Raw genomic sequence first — 18535 nt, forward strand, 5'->3', positions numbered from 1 at the left:
CAATGCCCTTCTAGTGACAACTCAAAAATGTGGATTTTCCCTCAGTTTAAAGCATAACTCCAGGTTTTTGTCCTGGTAGCAGAAGTCTCCATCCCACTGCTAGAGCACAGAGCTGTATGTAGCTGAGGCTACATAGTCTATTCTAGCCTTTCTCAACCTTTTCAGCACAGATGAACCCTTGAAATAGCTTTCCAGTCTCTGGGAAACCCTACTAATAATTACTATATCTACAACTCATGATACATTAGTATGATGGTCATTGGGAAGAATCACCCCCTTACAGATAGCCAAGAAGATCAATCATGTTGGTGGGAACTTATCTGAGATGTAGAAATTGTTCATTGCTCAAGGAACCCCCCAACAAGCTCTGGATAAACCCTTGTATTCCACAGACTCTTAGTTGAAAAACTCTGGTTTAAACAATGTTCCAAGTGAGTGCATCTGCTAATGAAGTAAATAGTTTGTTTGGACCAGCCTGCCCCAAATTTAACTATTTAAAGTCACAAGAAACTTGGCGTTAGGTTTTAAGTCCCAGTGACAGACTGCATTTCTGTGATTGGGGAATAGCCCCTCACCACTCTAACCAAGACCAAAAAAAAGGCTTTGGCTTTAAATACCCTTTAAAATGCTCCATAATTAATCTGCCCCCTCAGCTCCATTATTCAACATGTTTTCGATATCACGATAAAAAAAATGTTTTTTTAACGGAACTGATAAACATCATCTTATATTTTAAGGATGTTCACAATTTGTGACAACAAACCCAGTTGTACATTGTCTACTTTTAAGACCCGAGAATGGCAGTTCTTTTACGTTTTACATTTTAGTAAAGATATGTAGGTATGGAAAACGGCATATCATTTTATATAGTTTCCTTATCAAGGCTTTAACAGCTTGAGAAAAGATTAAAAAGTTATTTGTATGAACACATTTGATCTGTGCAAATTCATGTTTCTTCCATAAAAAAAATAAATCAGCCATCTACTGTCAGCAACTACTACAAAAATGCCCTCATGGAAAGGGCACTGTTTTTGTTTGCATTACTTGAATAAGTCTAAGAGAATTGTTAACATTAAAAATACAAAGTACTGCAAACCAAGATAGCCTACTGAAAATGTTGGCCTGTGCATCCCACTGAGACTGGATAGAACAACGTCTTCGTTTGGTTATAAACTATGTTGTACACACGGGGACATGAGAGCGATAATGAATGGGAATTATATGTGAACAAAAGTAAGTTATAGAAGTCTTTCTCCTAGATTCCCACAGTGTCTTAGACAACAATCTTGTTAGAAGAAAATTCCTGCAGGTTTCTGACGGAACAATCGTCATTTTATTTTAGTGTGAAATGTTGCACAAACCGACTGTGTGGTTTGTTTAAGTATACATATTATATTTAATTCAGATAGCTGGCTTTGTAAAATGTTGCTGTACGTGCCTGAATTCAAGCCGCGGTGTTTAGAGGACCAGCAGAGAAGAGAAAATGTGTTCAGTTTTCACAATTCCGTATAAATGTAAATGGTGAGAGAACAAGGGGTTACATTCACAACACACCTACAAGCTCGGGAACACAATGTGACCTTACCAGATCTATAGGCAAGAAGACCTTCCAATTCCTCAAAAAAGTAAGCCTAGTGGTAGCTCGTAATGTGCTCTGGTGTTTCAGACCCACACCTTGTTTTCAACTTTCATACTAAACAACCCTGATAAGCAAATTTTCAATGGGGTCAGCAAGTTAGGCCCTCGTCTTTATCTCTAACCACCTTCCCTGGATGCTGACATATGCAGAGAGCAGTTACACGCAACTGTCAGAGGAACAGCAGAGACTTCTTTCACATACGGGCTGTGATTGACAACCTGGACTCGTCTTCCCTATGCTGTAAGCGGCTAGATGATGGTGCACAGTTTGGCAGTGGTTCTGTAGACATTGGCATTAAAAAGGGTTGCTTTAACTCTTTATTTGCAAAGTAAAATTTCAGGATTAAAAGCTTGCTACGTGACAGGGAAATCAGAAAAATATGTGCCCTTGGCAAGACTCTATAGTTGCCAAAGGTTTAGAAATGTCTCTGTATTCAAAACTGTCCACTAGAATAATTATTGTAGACAAAAACTCACCCAGGCTCTACCGCATGATTGTAGAATGATGAGCTGAATAACGGTGCTCAGGCTTGTTGTGTCCCATAAACATCAAAATAGCAAAAAAAGCGGCCAACTTGATTGCTTCTTCTTAAATCTTTATTGAGCACTAACAGCAGTGCGACATCTAAAGTGCTAACATGTTTCGGCCGGAGCCTTCCTCTTACCAAAAAAAAATATTATCCATCTTTATTTGAAAATCTTATTTAGGCTTTTTATTAAAGCGTTTGAAAAGGATTTTTTTTTTAAATGGCAAATATGTCATACAATGGTTTTTCACATGGCAGCCCCGATCCTCAGTTTCTTCTGCTGGGGCTGTGGGCCCCTCCCCCTTGCAGAGTGCCCCCATAGCAAGCCACTTGCTATGGGGTCACTCGTGCATGCTCTCTCCCAAGCCAGCTCTTTCTGTGCATCAGACTCGGGCTCAGCCCCACCCCCTGCACCCGCGTCACTGGCTGATTGACAGCAATGGGAGCAGATGGTTCCTGCTGCTGCACCTCAGTCAATGAGGAGGGAGAGACCTGGGAGCAGTGATAATTTTGTTGACTAAAATATTTTCGTTGACTAAATGAATACTATTTTAGTCTACTAAAATACAACTAAAACAATTCAGATGACTAAAATACGACTAAAACTAAAATGCCATTTTAGTCAAGACTATGACTATGACTAAAACTAAATTGAAAATGGTTGGGCGGCACAGTGATGTAGTGGGTAACACTCTCACCTAGCAGTAAAAAGGGTCACTGGTTCAAATCCCAACCACTGCCTGGAGTTTTCATGTTCTCCCTGTGCCTGTGTGGGTTTCCTCCGGGTACTCCGGTTTCCTCCCACACTCCAAAGACATGCTGATAGGTTAAATTGGCTTCTGTCCAAAATTGGCCCTAGTATATGAATGTAGGGACTGATGTGAGTGTGCAATGTACAGGGCTAGGGACAATTGTAGACACGCACCCACACCCACTCAGGTTGGACTGGTGTCTTTATTCAACCTTACTATGTAACTATGAAAATTGACATCAAAATTAAGACTGTGCTACCACATAGGAACACGTAGGGGTCATCTACTAAGCTGCTGGAAAAAAAAAATTAAAAGAAAGGCTTTTCTTTTTTTTTTCTTAATAATTAATGTTGGTAATATATTCAGGTAATATGTGCAATAGCATTACAGCCTATAGAGTTTGCATTTTTTTTTTTTTTTTAGTTTCAAGTTATACTTCTGTTTGTCGAAAAGCAATATTTTTGTTTGTTTATGAAACTTGGTTTTATTTATAAAAACATAATATATCACGAAGGCTAAGGCCCCTTTCACACATGCTGATGGTATGTCCGTATTTCATCCATCCGTTTGCGGATGAAATACGGACATCCATTCATCCCTATGGGATAGCGGGTGTCTGTGGATGAGCATCCGCAGACACCCGCTATTGTCCGCCTCCGCAAATGTCCGATTCTGCAGACGGAGGAAAATCCTATTTTTCTGTCCGTCTGCAGAGCGGATCGGATGAACACGGACACACGGTCCGTGCTTGTCCGATCCCCATAGAGGAGAGCGGAGAGCTGACAGGGCGGTCCCCGCACAGTGTGCGGAGACCGCCCTGTCCGCAGCCGGCTCAGCGGGGACAACGGAGCGTTCCCCGCTGAGCGAGCGGATCATCACGGGGCGGATCTTTACTGATCCGCCCCGTGTGAAAGAGGCCTTAATCTGTGTCTGTAGTGTGTGTTCAACTCTTAATACCATCAATAATAAACATGTTATTAGCTTTTTACTCCATGAGTATATGATGTTTGGCATTTCTCAAGAATTAATGCATTCAAATTTACCCAAACTCATTTGATTTTAGTCGACTAAAATATGACAAGAAAAATTCAGATGACTAAAATACGACTAAAACTAAAATGGCATTTTAGTCCAAAGACTACGACTAAAACTAAATCAAAATTTGACATCGAAATGAACACCGCCCAGGAGAGCCGCTGCTCTCAAGCACATCGCTGGATTGAGATTGAGCTTGGGTAAGCACTAGTGGGAGCACTAGTGAAGATTGTTTTACCTTCGTGCATAGAATGTATGAAGGTTAAATAAGAAAAAAACCTTCAGCCTTTATAACCACTTTAATAGTGTATTGGCAGCATCTGGAATGCATAAGAAAGAGAACAAATACATAAGTGGTTAAAGCGCTTCACTTGCATTATCCATTACTAAATCTTTTTACACAACACATGTGCAACAAAGTTCTGCAGGCTACGTCACTTGCAGAATTTGCTCGGTCTCATTTTCATGCGTCATGTGGCACAACAATGGTATCGACATCTGCACCTTTGCAGAACAGCTGTGATACTATGAAGCCAATCGATCCAATGCAATGAGATCTGGAGGAATTGTTCCTAATGTTTAACTAAAGCTTAATAATAATATCCAGAGAAGGGGATGAGGGACTGGAAATTACATACAAAATATCCAACTTTTTCCAGTCTTAAAGAGCAATTCTGCTCAAAACCAATATTTTCACTGGTATATTTGCCTCTTATATGCTTTGAAGTCCAGTGGTGACATCACCAGCAAGAGATTTATTTTGTAAAACATAAGCTATATCGAAAAAAAAAAAGGTTACAGTAGAAACCCTAACCCACCCAGCTCTACGTTGGCCACCTCGTGTGAGCTTAGTTCTCCAATGAGCAATAGGCATTATCCAATGCAAATTAAATGTTCATCCAATAGCAAGATCAAAGCAGAAATAGATGTTGGCGAAGAACGTTAAAAAAAAAAAAAAAAAACTTAGGCCCCCAAACCAGGGAGGTAATCTGCCTAACCTTGATGGTGCTTGCATAGAGATCAAACATAAAAAGCTATGTATTAGTAGGCACAAAGAGTTGAGGAACTGGGATTTTAAAGGTACACCATATACACCGACAACAATGTAAACACATTACATTGTTGTCTGTTTGTGTATATGGTGTACCTCAACTCTTTGTGCCTTATTATAATTAGGGATGTTGGTATTTTACTTTTGATAATTGCTGCTGACCTCCTTCCACTACCTGTTTTGAACCTATGTATTATTATAGGTTATGGCTTAGGAGCGTTGAGATGTAACAGTAATGAGGAATCATTGAACAACATTTTGACAGGTCAAAGCAGTCGGCTACCACTAAGAAAAGTTGAGGAACCCAGATTTAACAAATTATTAATAGACTAGGGACAACAGGACATATCCATAAACAAAGGAACAGGTGACTCTCCTTTGGTGAACTCCTTTTGTGCAGCTAGAAAAGCAGGCTGACACATACAGGATAATGGGTACAGACTATGTAGGTATTCAAGTTAGGCCTCAAAATATGAGAAAGAAAATAGTATGAATGAACAGATCTATTGAAGCTATGTAAAATGAAAGCTATGTAAAACCTCACACCAGGTAGAAAGCAGCATGAGGCATGGAAAACATTGATAAACAAGAGTACTTACAAGAGCAGTGCTGTTATTGGATGGACTACCCCCTGTAAGCAGCATCTGCATCCCTCTGTTCTGGGCCAGGTATAGACATGATCTGGGATTTTTTTTTTTAAACGGTCATCGCCATCTATGACTCGGAAGGGAGCTGGGCACAGCATAACATATTTGACATGGAGAAACTCCTAGGCAACTCTTGAGTTTCAAGGAGCTTCATATGCTAGCATTAGATTTCAGCCGGGAAATTGGGGGAACACTTGAATTTTGGATTGAGATATGGACTTTTTCTCTTGTAAGGTTCAATACATTGTTCATATTTTTGTAGCTGAGGAGCTTTGCTATGAAGGTGTGCTGTGGGGCACCAGGAAGTGGCAATTTAGTCACCATGTTGCAGGTGGTTTGATCTCCTTGCAATGGTCACTAGCGCAGGTGTCAATTAGCAGGTATTCTAGGAAAATGGCATGATCCGGACACCCAGTGCCCACTGTTATTCCAATAAGTCTCAGGTTGCTGTGTTGCAGCCTGTTCTCAAGATCATCTTGCTTCTGAGTTAGCTGGTGGAGATCTTGCTGCATCTGTTCACAGGTAGAGTGAGGTGGTGGAAGCTGATCCTTTGCCCTCTATCGGGTGGATTTTAAACTTCGCTACTCTATCATGAAGCTTGTGTAGCTCCTGACTAATCTGGGAGATTTCCCTATTGACCTCTTCTATTTGAGAAGTTGGGGTGCTCTTGCAGGCTTTTAGAATCTTTTTGGTGTCGGGTGCAGCCTGGTTGCGAGGCAAGGGTGATCTGCCATCTACCCTTGCCCCGTCTCTGTTTTGTTATTGGAATTTGTCCAGTTTAGACATGGTCTACTGAGTCATTCCATGGAGATGGCCTCTTAACTTGGATCAGTAGTACCACTGGGTCCGCAAGAAAAATAGGGGAGTCAATTTGAGAAGCCATAGGATCTTTGAAGGGGATGTAAAGGGATCTGAATGCTAGTCACCCTAGGCCATGTCCCCAGCAGCAAGATATTTAGTTCCACCATCTGCCCAAGTCACTACAAAGCTATCTTGTTCCCATAACTGCATGGTAAATGAAATAATTTGGAAGTTTAGCAGCCAGACACCGTCAATATTGTCTTCTGCAAAGGAGTAAAATCAAAAGTACATTTATTTTGAGGCCCACAGGTACAAGAACGTCGTTTTGGATTACCCACGTGACTTTTTTTTACTGTATCTCTAGGCAAAACTTTAGATAGAGTTGTCCTTTTAAAAAACATCTTAAATATATTGTAGTGTGCCATTTTATTATCATCTCTTAAAGTAAAGGACAAGTTAATACATTTTATCTATATTATTACATAGAGTTGATTCGAGGCATATGGCTCTGGATTAGAACTGTCTTTAAAGACATTAGGAAGTCTTTTTTTTTCTTTTTTTAGGAATGTGTTTAGCTCAGCAATATGCATATTGAAAACAGAATTTTCATTGAGAGGATCTGGTATTTAAAGGTATTTTTCCAGTCATAACAGGGGAAGCAGCACAATGATGAACTCCTCTCTGTCATGCTGCTATCTCCACCTATAAATATGCTTTTTATTAGCACATAAGCTTATGGGCACCTTGTGCAACTACTTCCTGTCACACTCCAGCCCTTCTGAACAAGGGCTGCAAGAGGCTAATACTTGGTGAAATTCCGGTACTTGCACTGCTTGAATTAAAAAAACAAAACAAAAAAACCTTTGCGCCTAAGGGTAAAACAAATGTTAATGCCTAAGCACAATTTTGTAACTTTGACAAGTCTTGGTAAAACCATACATATCACTGCTTTGTGCATCCAGATGGATTATATGGAATTCTTTTTAGGACAAATTGGGCTTTCATTTGGTGGTAAATGGTAATCTATATCTCCTGTTTTTTTTTTTTTGTTTTTTTTTTATTTCATTATCAAAGGAAAACTGGCCTAAAAGAGTTAAAAAAATACTTTTTTTTTAATGTATCTGTATATTTCTTGCTACTACCATAATCTTCCACCAAAGAACAACCCGAAATAAATTCTCCTGCTCCTGATGATCACAGCAACACCACATATGTGTATGTTAGTTGTTTTTTGTACCCGTAGTACAGCCCAGAAAAAAGTGAGCATTTTGCATTTTTTATCGTACCTAAAACACACGGATATTTAAGAAAAAAATTCCACCCTCTAACAATACTGACCCTAACCTTAGACCTTGACCCAAACACTAACCATGGCAATGACCTAGCTCAAACTTTGATCTAGGTATTTAAAAGGAAAAAAATATTTACAGTTTTTTTTTTTTTTTTTGTTTCTCTGCAATGATAGAGAAATACAATGTATCTCATGCCTCCATTCAGAGAGCAAAAACACTGATCACTAATGTAGCCAATTAGAAGCTATCAAAGCAATCAGGTGACCCTGAATCGGGGAGTTCGGGGCTTTCAGCACAAAGAAAGATCTGGAAATATGTAGCCCCACAGAAAAGAAGCCCAGTCCAGTGGGGCCGCATATTTTTAATTTTTTTATCCTTTTTATTGGTTTTAAATGCCTTTGGGCATTCCCCAACTCGAGGTAAACAACAAAACAAACATCTCCTAATTATATCCACTCAGCTCAGTTAGGAGTACACAGTTAAGAAATAAGTTTTGAAATAAAGAAAAATGGAAGGGCCTCTGCATTATCCCCAATACCCATGGTACAGCACATTACAAACTTTAATGATAATATCACATTCATTTCCCCAGATAACCATTGAGATTTCTTAATAAAGAGGTAGGTGTGGGTGGGTCGCCAATTACTTGTTGCATCACATCTCATGTATTTTAAAGGAATTATGTTTGAGAAAGTTTGAGAAATGATGCATGCCGGCTGCTCCCATCCCTCATTCTATCGGTTCTCTACTAGATGCTGCAGTCAGTTGAGTCTTGGCGCAAGCAGCGGAGGATTGGGTGGCAACATGTAAGGACAGACATTTTATAGTATTTGGGCTACCTGGATACGTTATACCTCTAGTGCCCCACAGACATCCCAGCCTATCAGCTCTGGGACCTCTTTGTCTCTATCTTCATTACCGGGGAACTGAATTTAATTGACTTAGTATAACGTAGTCACAGATCAAGGCAGGCTTGCTAAAGATCTCTAGCACACTCTTTATACCATTGTTTTTGATCCTAGTTATGGTGCTGACTGTTTTTTTGTTTTATTTAATGGCTGGTTTTGTTGTTTTATTTAGTGCATTACCTATCACCCCTTCTCCACTGCCTCTCTTCCCTTATACCCCTTCTCCCACCTCCTATATCTCCCCCCTATTGCCACCCCATATCGCATTATTTTCATGATTTCATATATGGGTGTTTAGCTCATGCATGATACGATAACTCATAAACACGACCTCTAGTGTTAGGGGAATACAACTGTATAATTACATTCTCTTAACTGAATGCACCAATAAGCTCTTGATGCCATTGCCGACTGTTTGTGATTTATGGTCTGTTGCCCTTTTGGTCACTTTTCTCTTTTTGCTACTCAAAATAAAAATTATACAAAAAAAGGTAATCTCATACAGTTCCAGTTTGGCATGGTTGGCAAGATCCCAACATGTTTTACCCATTGGGCTATTGAATTATTAGTTGATAGAATGGCATAATTCGCATTGGACAAACATTTCCCCTGAAGAAGCCCAACGGGTGAAACATGCCAAACAGGAACTGTTTGAGTTGACCTTTTAAATGTTAACATATAAACTATTCTCTATCTTTTGACATATACTACATTAACTACTTGCCACCTGCCCACTGTCAAATGACAGTTGGGCGGTGCAGCTTTTGTTCTGGGTGGACAATCTGTGTAAAGAGCCACATGCCATCTTTAACCATGTGATTGGCTGTGTCCAATCACAGCCGGTCACATGTAAACACGGAGATGCTGATAATCGGCGTTCCTCGTTTCACACTGACAGAGAGAGAGGAGAGGAGAGCCGATCAGCGGCATCTCCTCACAGGGGACAGCTAGGTATGTAATCAGGGCACTGATCATCGGTGCCCTGATTACAATTAAGTGCCCATAAGTGCCAGCAATGATTGCCTACCACTGCCAGTAATCAGCGCCAACCAATGCCCACAATTACCACCAATCGGTGCCCACAAGTGCCAGCAATCACTGGCCATTAGTGATGCCAGTCAGTGCTGCCCATCACAGTTGCCCATCAATGCTAATCACGGCTGTTCATCAATGCCACCCATCAGTGCCCATCAGTGCTGCCTATCCATGATGCCTATCTGTGCCGCCTGTCAGTGCCCATAAGTGCCACCTCATCAGTGCTTCCTCATCAGTGAAGGAGAAAAAATACTTATTTACTAAATTTACTGACAGAAACTAAGAAAAACATTTTTTCAAAATGTTTGATTTTTTTTTTTTTTTTTTTAGGAAAACAAAACAAAACAGAGGAGTGATTAAATACCACCAAAAGAAAGCTCTATTTAGTAATAATTAGTAAGTGCCCTGTATTAAGGTGGTTAAGATTTTTTAATTACATTCATATTAAATATCGGATTGTAATATAATCTTTGTCTACATTATGTAAAGCGCCTTAAAAGTCCCAAAATTCTCTTGCACATTTCATTGAGATTTCTCAGATAACCTTTGTCCTGAAATCATAGCGGATGCAATCACCCAATAACTATATCATCAGATACTATGTGGCTGTGGATGGAGAATCTAGACATAAGTTCCACACCTTGAACTTTCGAGAAAACACCCACGAGATTCATAAGTAGTGATGGACGAACTTCCGACGGGACGTTTCGCGAACGCGAAATGCGAACGGACCCAAACGTTCGCGAAACAGAACGTTCGCCGCGGGCCCCATTGACTTCAATGGGAGGCGAACTTTGCAAACCTTCATGTCGAATTTGCGGCCACGTGGTAATTATTAGGGGGTAAAACGTAGTCCCACCATCTGGACAATGACATAATACATGTATGAGGTGAATTTGGGATCGATAACTACAAGCATTTTTATTTTATTTGGGAAATTGTTCTAACAATTCAGGACTATGGAGCTAATGAAGGCAATGGAGGAGAGGGAAGGTCAGGGACCAGGGTAGGCAAAGAAGAGGGTGCAGGAGATGATCACCAGCAGCGTGACATACCGGAATGACACATGCACCGTGATAGAGGCATCTGACAGCAGCACCGTAATACAGAGCACTGACAGCAGCACCGTGACATACAGCGCTGACAGCAGCACCGTGACATACAGCGCTGACAGCAGCACCGTGACATACAGCGCTGACAGCAGCACCGTGACATACAGCGCTGACAGCAGCACCGTGACATACAGCGCTGACAGCAGCACCGTGACATACAGCGCTGACAGCAGCACCGTGACATACAGCGCTGACAGCAGCACCGTGACATACAGCGCTGACAGCAGCACCGTGACATACAGCGCTGACAGCAGCACCGTGACATACAGCGCTGACAGCAGCACCGTGACATACAGCGCTGACAGCAGCACCGTGACATACAGCGCTGACAGCAGCACCGTGACATACAGCACTGACAGCAGCACCGTAAGCAGCCCCAGGAGGAAGTCAGCACAGCACAGGGATGGTGTGATCCCCTCATAATAAGAACCCCCAGGAGGAAGTCAGCACAGCACAGGGATAGTGTGATCCCTTCATAATAAGAACCCCCAGGAGGAAGTCAGCACAGCACAGGGATATCATAAGCAGCCCCAGTAGAAATATGACACCGCTCAACCTCTTCAAAGAGGAGGGTAGGGGCATATAGTACGGTGTGCTTTTTTGGGTCAAGGAAGTGAGCCAAATGAATTAAGAAGGTCTGTGTGCTTGATTAAAAAAATAGTTTATAGACATATACATGGTCTACTGGTCACATGTGTTGAATTCCTCCGAGATCCATGCCTCATTCATTTTTAGAAATGTGAGGTAGTTAACACTGTGGTGAGCTAGGCGAGTACGCTTATCGGTCACAATCCCCCCTGCTGCGCTGAACGTCCTTTCGGACAGGACACTGGATGAGGGGCAAGCCAACAGTTCGATTGCAAATTGGGCAAGCTCTGGCCAGAGGTCAAGCCTGCCCACCCAGTAGTCTAGGGGTTCATCACTCCTCAGAGCGTCCACATCGGCCGTTAACCCAATGTAGTCGGACACCTGACGGTCTAGGCGTTCCCTGATGCTGGATCCGGATGACACCTGTCGATGGGTCGGCTGAAAGAATGACCTCATATCCGAAGTCACCAACACATCTTCAAACCGGCCTCTTCTTGCAGGCGCTGTTGGATTGGTACCCGCAAATCCTTCTCTGGGAGTGGGAATTGCTCCTCTGCCAGCGCACGCAAAAGCAGAATGCAGCATTTCTCGAAGCAAGGCCTGGAAGTGCTGCATTCTGACAGCCCTCTGCGACGGCGGTAACATTTCCGCCATTTTGTGTTTGTACCGGGGGTCTAAGTACGTTGCCACCCAGTACTGGTCCTTGACCCTCATGCTTTTTATACGGGGGTCCCTATTAAAACACTGGAGCATGAAGGCCCCCATTTGCACTAAAGTGGAAGCGGTGTGGTGGCCTGGCTCCTGCTCATCATCCAGGATAATGTCGTCCTCTTCATTCTCCTCTCCCCATCCACGCACAACAGGGATCCCAGAAAGGTTTAAAGCATGCTCTTCTTGCTCCTGCTCATCCGCCCCGGCACCATCCTCCTCTGACTCCTCATCAGACTCCTGTTGTTGACTTGTCTCAGATAGAGTAGCCCCCCCTGGGAATTCATCCAGCATTGCGACTTCCTCATCTTCCCGCTCCTGCTCCTCCACAGCCTGATCAATGACACGACGCAATGCACGCTCCAGAAAGAAGGCATAAGGTACCATGTCACTGATGGCGCCATGGCTGCGACTGACCAGTTTGGTGATCTCCTCAAATGGCCGCAGAAGTCTGCATGTGTCGCGCATGAGCAGCCACTGGCGCGGTGAAAAAAAACCCAGCTCCCCAGAACCGTTTCTTTCGCAGAGTTCATACAGGTAGACGTTAACTGCACGTTTCTGCTGGAGCAGCCTATCAAGCATATAGAAGGTTGAGTTCCATCGCGTCGGGCAATCGCAAATAAGACGTCTGACCGGCAGATGGTGTCGCCGCTGAATGTCAGCAAGGCGAGCCATGGCCGTGTAAGATCTTCTGAAATGGGCCGAGATTTTCCTTGCCTGCCGCAAGATGTCCTGGACCCCAGGGTATTTGACAAGGAATCGCTGCACGACCAAGTTTAAGACGTGTGCCATGCACGGCACGTGCGTGATTTTGCCCTGTTTCAATGCGCTAAGCAGATTGGCACCGTTGTCACACACCACTTTACCAACTGTCAAATTGAGCGGTGTTAGCCACTCATCTGCCTGTGAACGCAAAGCTGAAAGGAGTGCCGGGCCAGTGTGGCTCTTTGCTTCCAGGCACAACAGACGCAGCACGGCATGGCAACGTCTCACCTGGCATGTGGAATAGGTTCTGGGGAGCTTGGGCGGTGCAGTGGAAGAGACGCTAGCAGCGGAAAAGGAGGAGGCAGCTGAGGAGGAGAGGGAGGAGGATGGAGTAGGAGGAGGAGAAGAAGAGTCAGGCCTGCATGCAATCCGTGGCGGTAAAACCAAATCTACACGGGTGCCACGGGTTACATGCTTGACGGCCGTCAGAAGGTTCACCCAGTGGGCAGTAAAACTGATATACCTTCCCTGCCCGTGTTTGCTAGACCACGTGTCTGTGGTCAGATGTATCTTGGCACCGACACTGTGTGCCAGAGATACATTCACTTGCCGCTGAACATGGCCATATAGCTCTGGGATGCCCTTCTCTGAGAAATACTTCCTTCCTGGGACCTTCCATTGTGGTGTTCCAATGGCCACAAATTTGCGAAAGGCCTCCGAGTCCACCAGTTTATATGGCAGTAGTTGGCGGGCTATGAGTTCTGACAAGCCAGCCGCCAACCGTTGGGCAAGAGGGTTATCCGGCATCATCATTTTTTTACGCTCAAACATTAGGCCCACGGAAGCCTGCCTTTTTGCAGAAAAATGTGAGCTTGGCGTGATGGAAGGTGGAGTGGAGGACAATTGTGAGGAGAGAGGAGAAGGAGAAGTAGAAGACGAGGCTGGACGGTGAGAGCCTGCAGTGTGGCTTTGTGTGTTCCGTTGCTCCCACTGGGCTCGGTGATGGCTGCTCATGTGCCTTCTTAAGGCGGTCGTCCCTAGGTGAGTATTGGGCTTACCGCGACTAACGCGTTGACTGCAAAGATTGCAGATGGCAACGCTATTGTCAGCAGCGGACACGTTAAAAAAAGCCCACACTGCGGAGCCATGTGCCGGTGTCCTGGGAGCGCCAGATGTGACCGTACATGGTCGATGACTCGCTCCTGATACATTTGCAGTCTGCTTTGTCCCTGCTGTGCAATGTAAGTCATTGCTGCTTCTCCTCCCTATCTGCTGGTCCATATCTCCCTCTGAACTCCCCTCCTCTTCCTCTCTTGTGGGCACCCACGTGACATCACTAGACACGTCATCATCAACGTCACCTTCCCCACCGCTATAAGTAGAGATCTCGGAGTAGGCAGCAACACCGGGGACCAACCTCCTCCTTGGGCTGATCTGGGTACTGGCGTCAGACTGCTGAGTAGCGCTTGTTGCTACCTCCTCTTCCTGATCCAATACCAAGAGTGGCTGCGCATCAGAAATGTCCTCTTGATATGGATCGGAAAATAATTCCAGTGACTCAAGCGGAAGGTATGTGGTGGTGGTGGTGGTGGTCGTGTTGTTAGTGGTAGTGTCTTTGGGGGTGCACATAGCAGAGAGTGAAGAAGAGGGTGCAGATCGAGAGGATGAGGAGGGTGCAGAAGAGTAAGGCTGAGCGAGCCACTCAACCAAGTCTGGTGCATCCTTTAAAGTAATTGAACGCACCTTCTGCAACTTCCCACTTTGGCTCAAGCCTGTTGCTCCTGCCCTACCCCTACCACCCCTGCGGAAGGGCCTGCCTCTTCCTCTGCATGTCATTTTTTAAATGACCCTGTGACAAAACTCTTAGTCCCTATACCGCTGAAGGACTGCTGCAGTATAGGTGAGCGGTCAGCAGTGGTGCACGTCAACCCTATCTATTGTGGACCGATAGCGGTCCTTACAGAACAGCAGACTGTACCGCACTCAAGCCTATGTACCGTAGCACCCTATACCAAGTTACCAGTCCTTATAAGAACTTTTGTGGAACAAGCAGGTTGTGTGTTAGTGATTAGCAGACTGTACGTCAGTCCCTATACCGCTGAAGGACTGCTGCAGTATAGGTGAGCGGTCAGCAGTGGTGCACGTCAACCCTATCTATTGTGGACCGATAGCGGTCCTTACAGAACAGCAGACTGTACCGCACTCAAGCCTATGTACCGTAGCACCCTATACCAAGTTACCAGTCCTTATAAGAACTTTTGTGGACCAAGCAGGTTGTGTATTAGTGTTTAGCAGACTGTACGTCAGTCCCTATACCGCTGAAGGACTGCTGCAGTATAGGGCAGCGGTCAGCAGTGGTGCACGTCAACCCTATCTATTGTGGACCGATAGCGGTCCTTACAGAACAGCAGACTGTACCGCACTCAAGCCTATGTACCGTAGCACCCTATACCAAGTTACCAGTCCTTATAAGAACTTTTGTGGAACAAGCAGGTTGTGTGTTAGTGATTAGCAGACTGTATGTCAGTCCCTATACCGCTGAAGGACTGCTGCAGTATAGGTGAGCGGTCAGCAGTGGTGCACGTCAACCCTATCTATTGTGGACCTATAGCGGTCCTTACAGAACAGCAGACTGTACCGCACTCAAGCCTATGTACCGTAGCACCCTATACCAAGTTACCAGTCCTTATAAGAACTTTTGTGGACCAAGCAGGTTGTGTATTAGTGTTTAGCAGACTGTACGTCAGTCCCTATACCGCTGAAGGACTGCTGCAGTATAGGGCAGCGGTCAGCAGTGGTGCACGTCAACCCTATCTATTGTGGACCGATAGCGGTCCTTACAGAACAGCAGACTGTACCGCACTCAAGCCTATGTACCGTAGCACCCTATACCAAGTTACCAGTCCTTATAAGAACTTTTGTGGAACAAGCAGGTTGTGTGTTAGTGATTAGCAGACTGTACGTCAGTCCCTATACCGCTGAAGGACTGCTGCAGTATAGGTGAGCGGTCAGCAGTGGTGCACGTCAACCCTATCTATTGTGGACCTATAGCGGTCCTTACAGAACAGCAGACTGTACCGCACTCAAGCCTATGTACCGTAGCACCCTATACCAAGTTACCAGTCCTTATAAGAACTTTTGTGGACCAAGCAGGTTGTGTATTAGTGTTTAGCAGACTGTACGTCAGTCCCTATACCGCTGAAGGACTGCTGCAGTATAGGGCAGCGGTCAGCAGTGGTGCACGTCAACCCTATCTATTGTGGACCGATAGCGGTCCTTACAGAACAGCAGACTGTACCGCACTCAAGCCTATGTACCGTAGCACCCTATACCAAGTTACCAGTCCTTATAAGAACTTTTGTGGAACAAGCAGGTTGTGTGTTAGTGATTAGCAGACTGTACGTCAGTCCCTATACCGCTGAAGGACTGCTGCAGTATAGGGCAGCGGTCAGCAGTGGTGCACGTCAACCCTATCTATTGTGGACCGATAGCGGTCCTTACAGAACAGCAGACTGTACCGCACTCAAGCCTATGTACCGTAGCACCCTATACCAAGTTACCAGTCCTTATAAGAACTTTTGTGGAACAAGCAGGTTGTGTGTTAGTGATTAGCAGACTGTACGTCAGTCCCTATACCGCTGAAGGACTGCTGCAGTATAGGTGAGCGGTCAGCAGTGGTGCACGTCAACCCTATCTATTGTGGACCGATAGCGGTCCTTACAGAACAGCAGACTGTACCGCACTCAAGCCTATGTACCGTAGCACCCTATACCAAGTTACCAGTCCTTATAAGAACTTTTGTGGACCAAGCAGGTTGTGTATTAGTGTTTAGCAGACTGTACGTCAGTCCCTATACCGCTGAAGGACTGCTGCAGTATAGGGCAGCGGTCAGCAGTGGTGCACGTCAACCCTATCTATTGTGGACCGATAGCGGTCCTTACAGAACAGCAGACTGTACCGCACTCAAGCCTATGTACCGTAGCACCCTATACCAAGTTACCAGTCCTTATAAGAACTTTTGTGGACCAAGCAGGTTGTGTATTAGTGTTTAGCAGACTGTACGTCAGTCCCTATACCGCTGAAGGACTGCTGCAGTATAGGGCAGCGGTCAGCAGTGGTGCACGTCAACCCTATCTATTGTGGACCGATAGCGGTCCTTACAGAACAGCAGACTGTACCGCACTCAAGCCTATGTACCGTAGCACCCTATACCAAGTTACCAGTCCTTATAAGAACTTTTGTGGAACAAGCAGGTTGTGTGTTAGTGATTAGCAGACTGTACGTCAGTCCCTATACCGCTGAAGGACTGCTGCAGTATAGGGCAGCGGTCAGCAGTGGTGCACGTCAACCCTATCTATTGTGGACCGATAGCGGTCCTTACAGAACAGCAGACTGTACCGCACTCAAGCCTATGTACCGTAGCACCCTATACCAAGTTACCAGTCCTTATAAGAACTTTTGTGGAACAAGTGAGTTGTGAATGTTTAGCAGACTGCAGCAGAAGGGCAGCAGTCAAGTATAATATCCTTTCTATATTTGGAAGAAAGAATATTATACATGTACAAGCCTATTACTGTACCACTGATACCAGTCCTGAAAAGAACCTTTGTGGAACTAATAATAACAGCAAGTCTTTAAAATTACCCTCACTGCCTGACAACACTGCTTCCTTCCTGTCCCTATACAAATTGGCAAAAAAAGAGAACGATTAGTGGTTACTGGAACAGCTCTTTTGTGGACCTTGATAGTAACAGCTAATGATGATGATGATGATGATGATGATGAAAGACTAATCTGGCTGTCCCTGTAGCATACACCGTCCTTTCCCTTTCTCTAAACTAACAAAAGACACTCAGGCTGCTGCAAGAATCAGCAGCACAGCAAACCTATCAACACCTAACACCTATACCAGTCCTGAAAAGAACTTTTGTGTACCAAATAGCTAGTGGTTTATCTCTCCCTACTCCACACAGGAACCTGTCCCTATCGTAACAGAAGAAAGAATGTAAAATGGCCACCGGATCGGGTGTATTTATAGGTTAGGGGGAATGTACAAGTGTCCATGTGCTGTCATGTCTCAATTGGCTGTCCTGTATCACATGATAAACGTGTCACCAAAGGTTAAAGTTCTTGTATACATTAAACACGTAAGTCCGCCGCGGCGAACGACGGAAAAAGGCGTTCGAACGTGCGGACCGCGAATGTCGGAAATTCGCCGCGAAACGACCGCCGGGCGAACCGTTCGGCCATCACTATTCATAAGTTGTTTTATAACGGGGTATTAACTTATTTACCTGGATTTTCCAAAATTGCAGGCTAGGAGCCTCGTTAGACTTTGGGGCCGCATATTTGAGTACGCTCGATGCCAAGGGCTTAATGATGCATTGATGAATGCAGAGCTGCACTAGTGTGCATCCTTTATACACCCATTTATACTTTATAAAATCCCCCAAAGGTCAAGCTATACTTTCAGCCAGCTAACTTTGTTCTGGAAAAAAAAAACCTTCCTTGGTAGTTTTAAACTAAACGACTTCACCTAATTGTGCCTTATTCAATAAAGTATAATTCTCTTCCTTTTTCTTTTTTCCTTTACATAAGCCAAATATTTTCCACACAAACAGTTCAACGGCAGTTAAATATTCAATAACTCCCATGGGAAAATCTCTACTTGTTGCAGGAATGCCATATCTAGAAATTACTACACCCTGTAGGCGCTGTCTATTGTTTTTAGAAAGG

At 44.3% G+C, this 18535-nt stretch overlaps 1 protein-coding gene across 2 annotated transcripts in view; it reads left to right on the forward strand.

Moving 5' to 3' along the window:
• Positions 1–18535, forward strand: part of MDGA2 (MAM domain containing glycosylphosphatidylinositol anchor 2) — a 1078966-nt gene that overhangs the window by 452959 nt on the left and 607472 nt on the right. The window lies entirely within an intron of this gene.

Source organism: Lithobates pipiens, unplaced genomic scaffold (assembly GCF_037356315.1).
Source record: "Lithobates pipiens isolate NorthernLeopardFrog02 unplaced genomic scaffold, aLitPip1_a1.2 Scaffold_30, whole genome shotgun sequence".
NCBI lineage: Eukaryota > Metazoa > Chordata > Amphibia > Anura > Ranidae > Lithobates > Lithobates pipiens.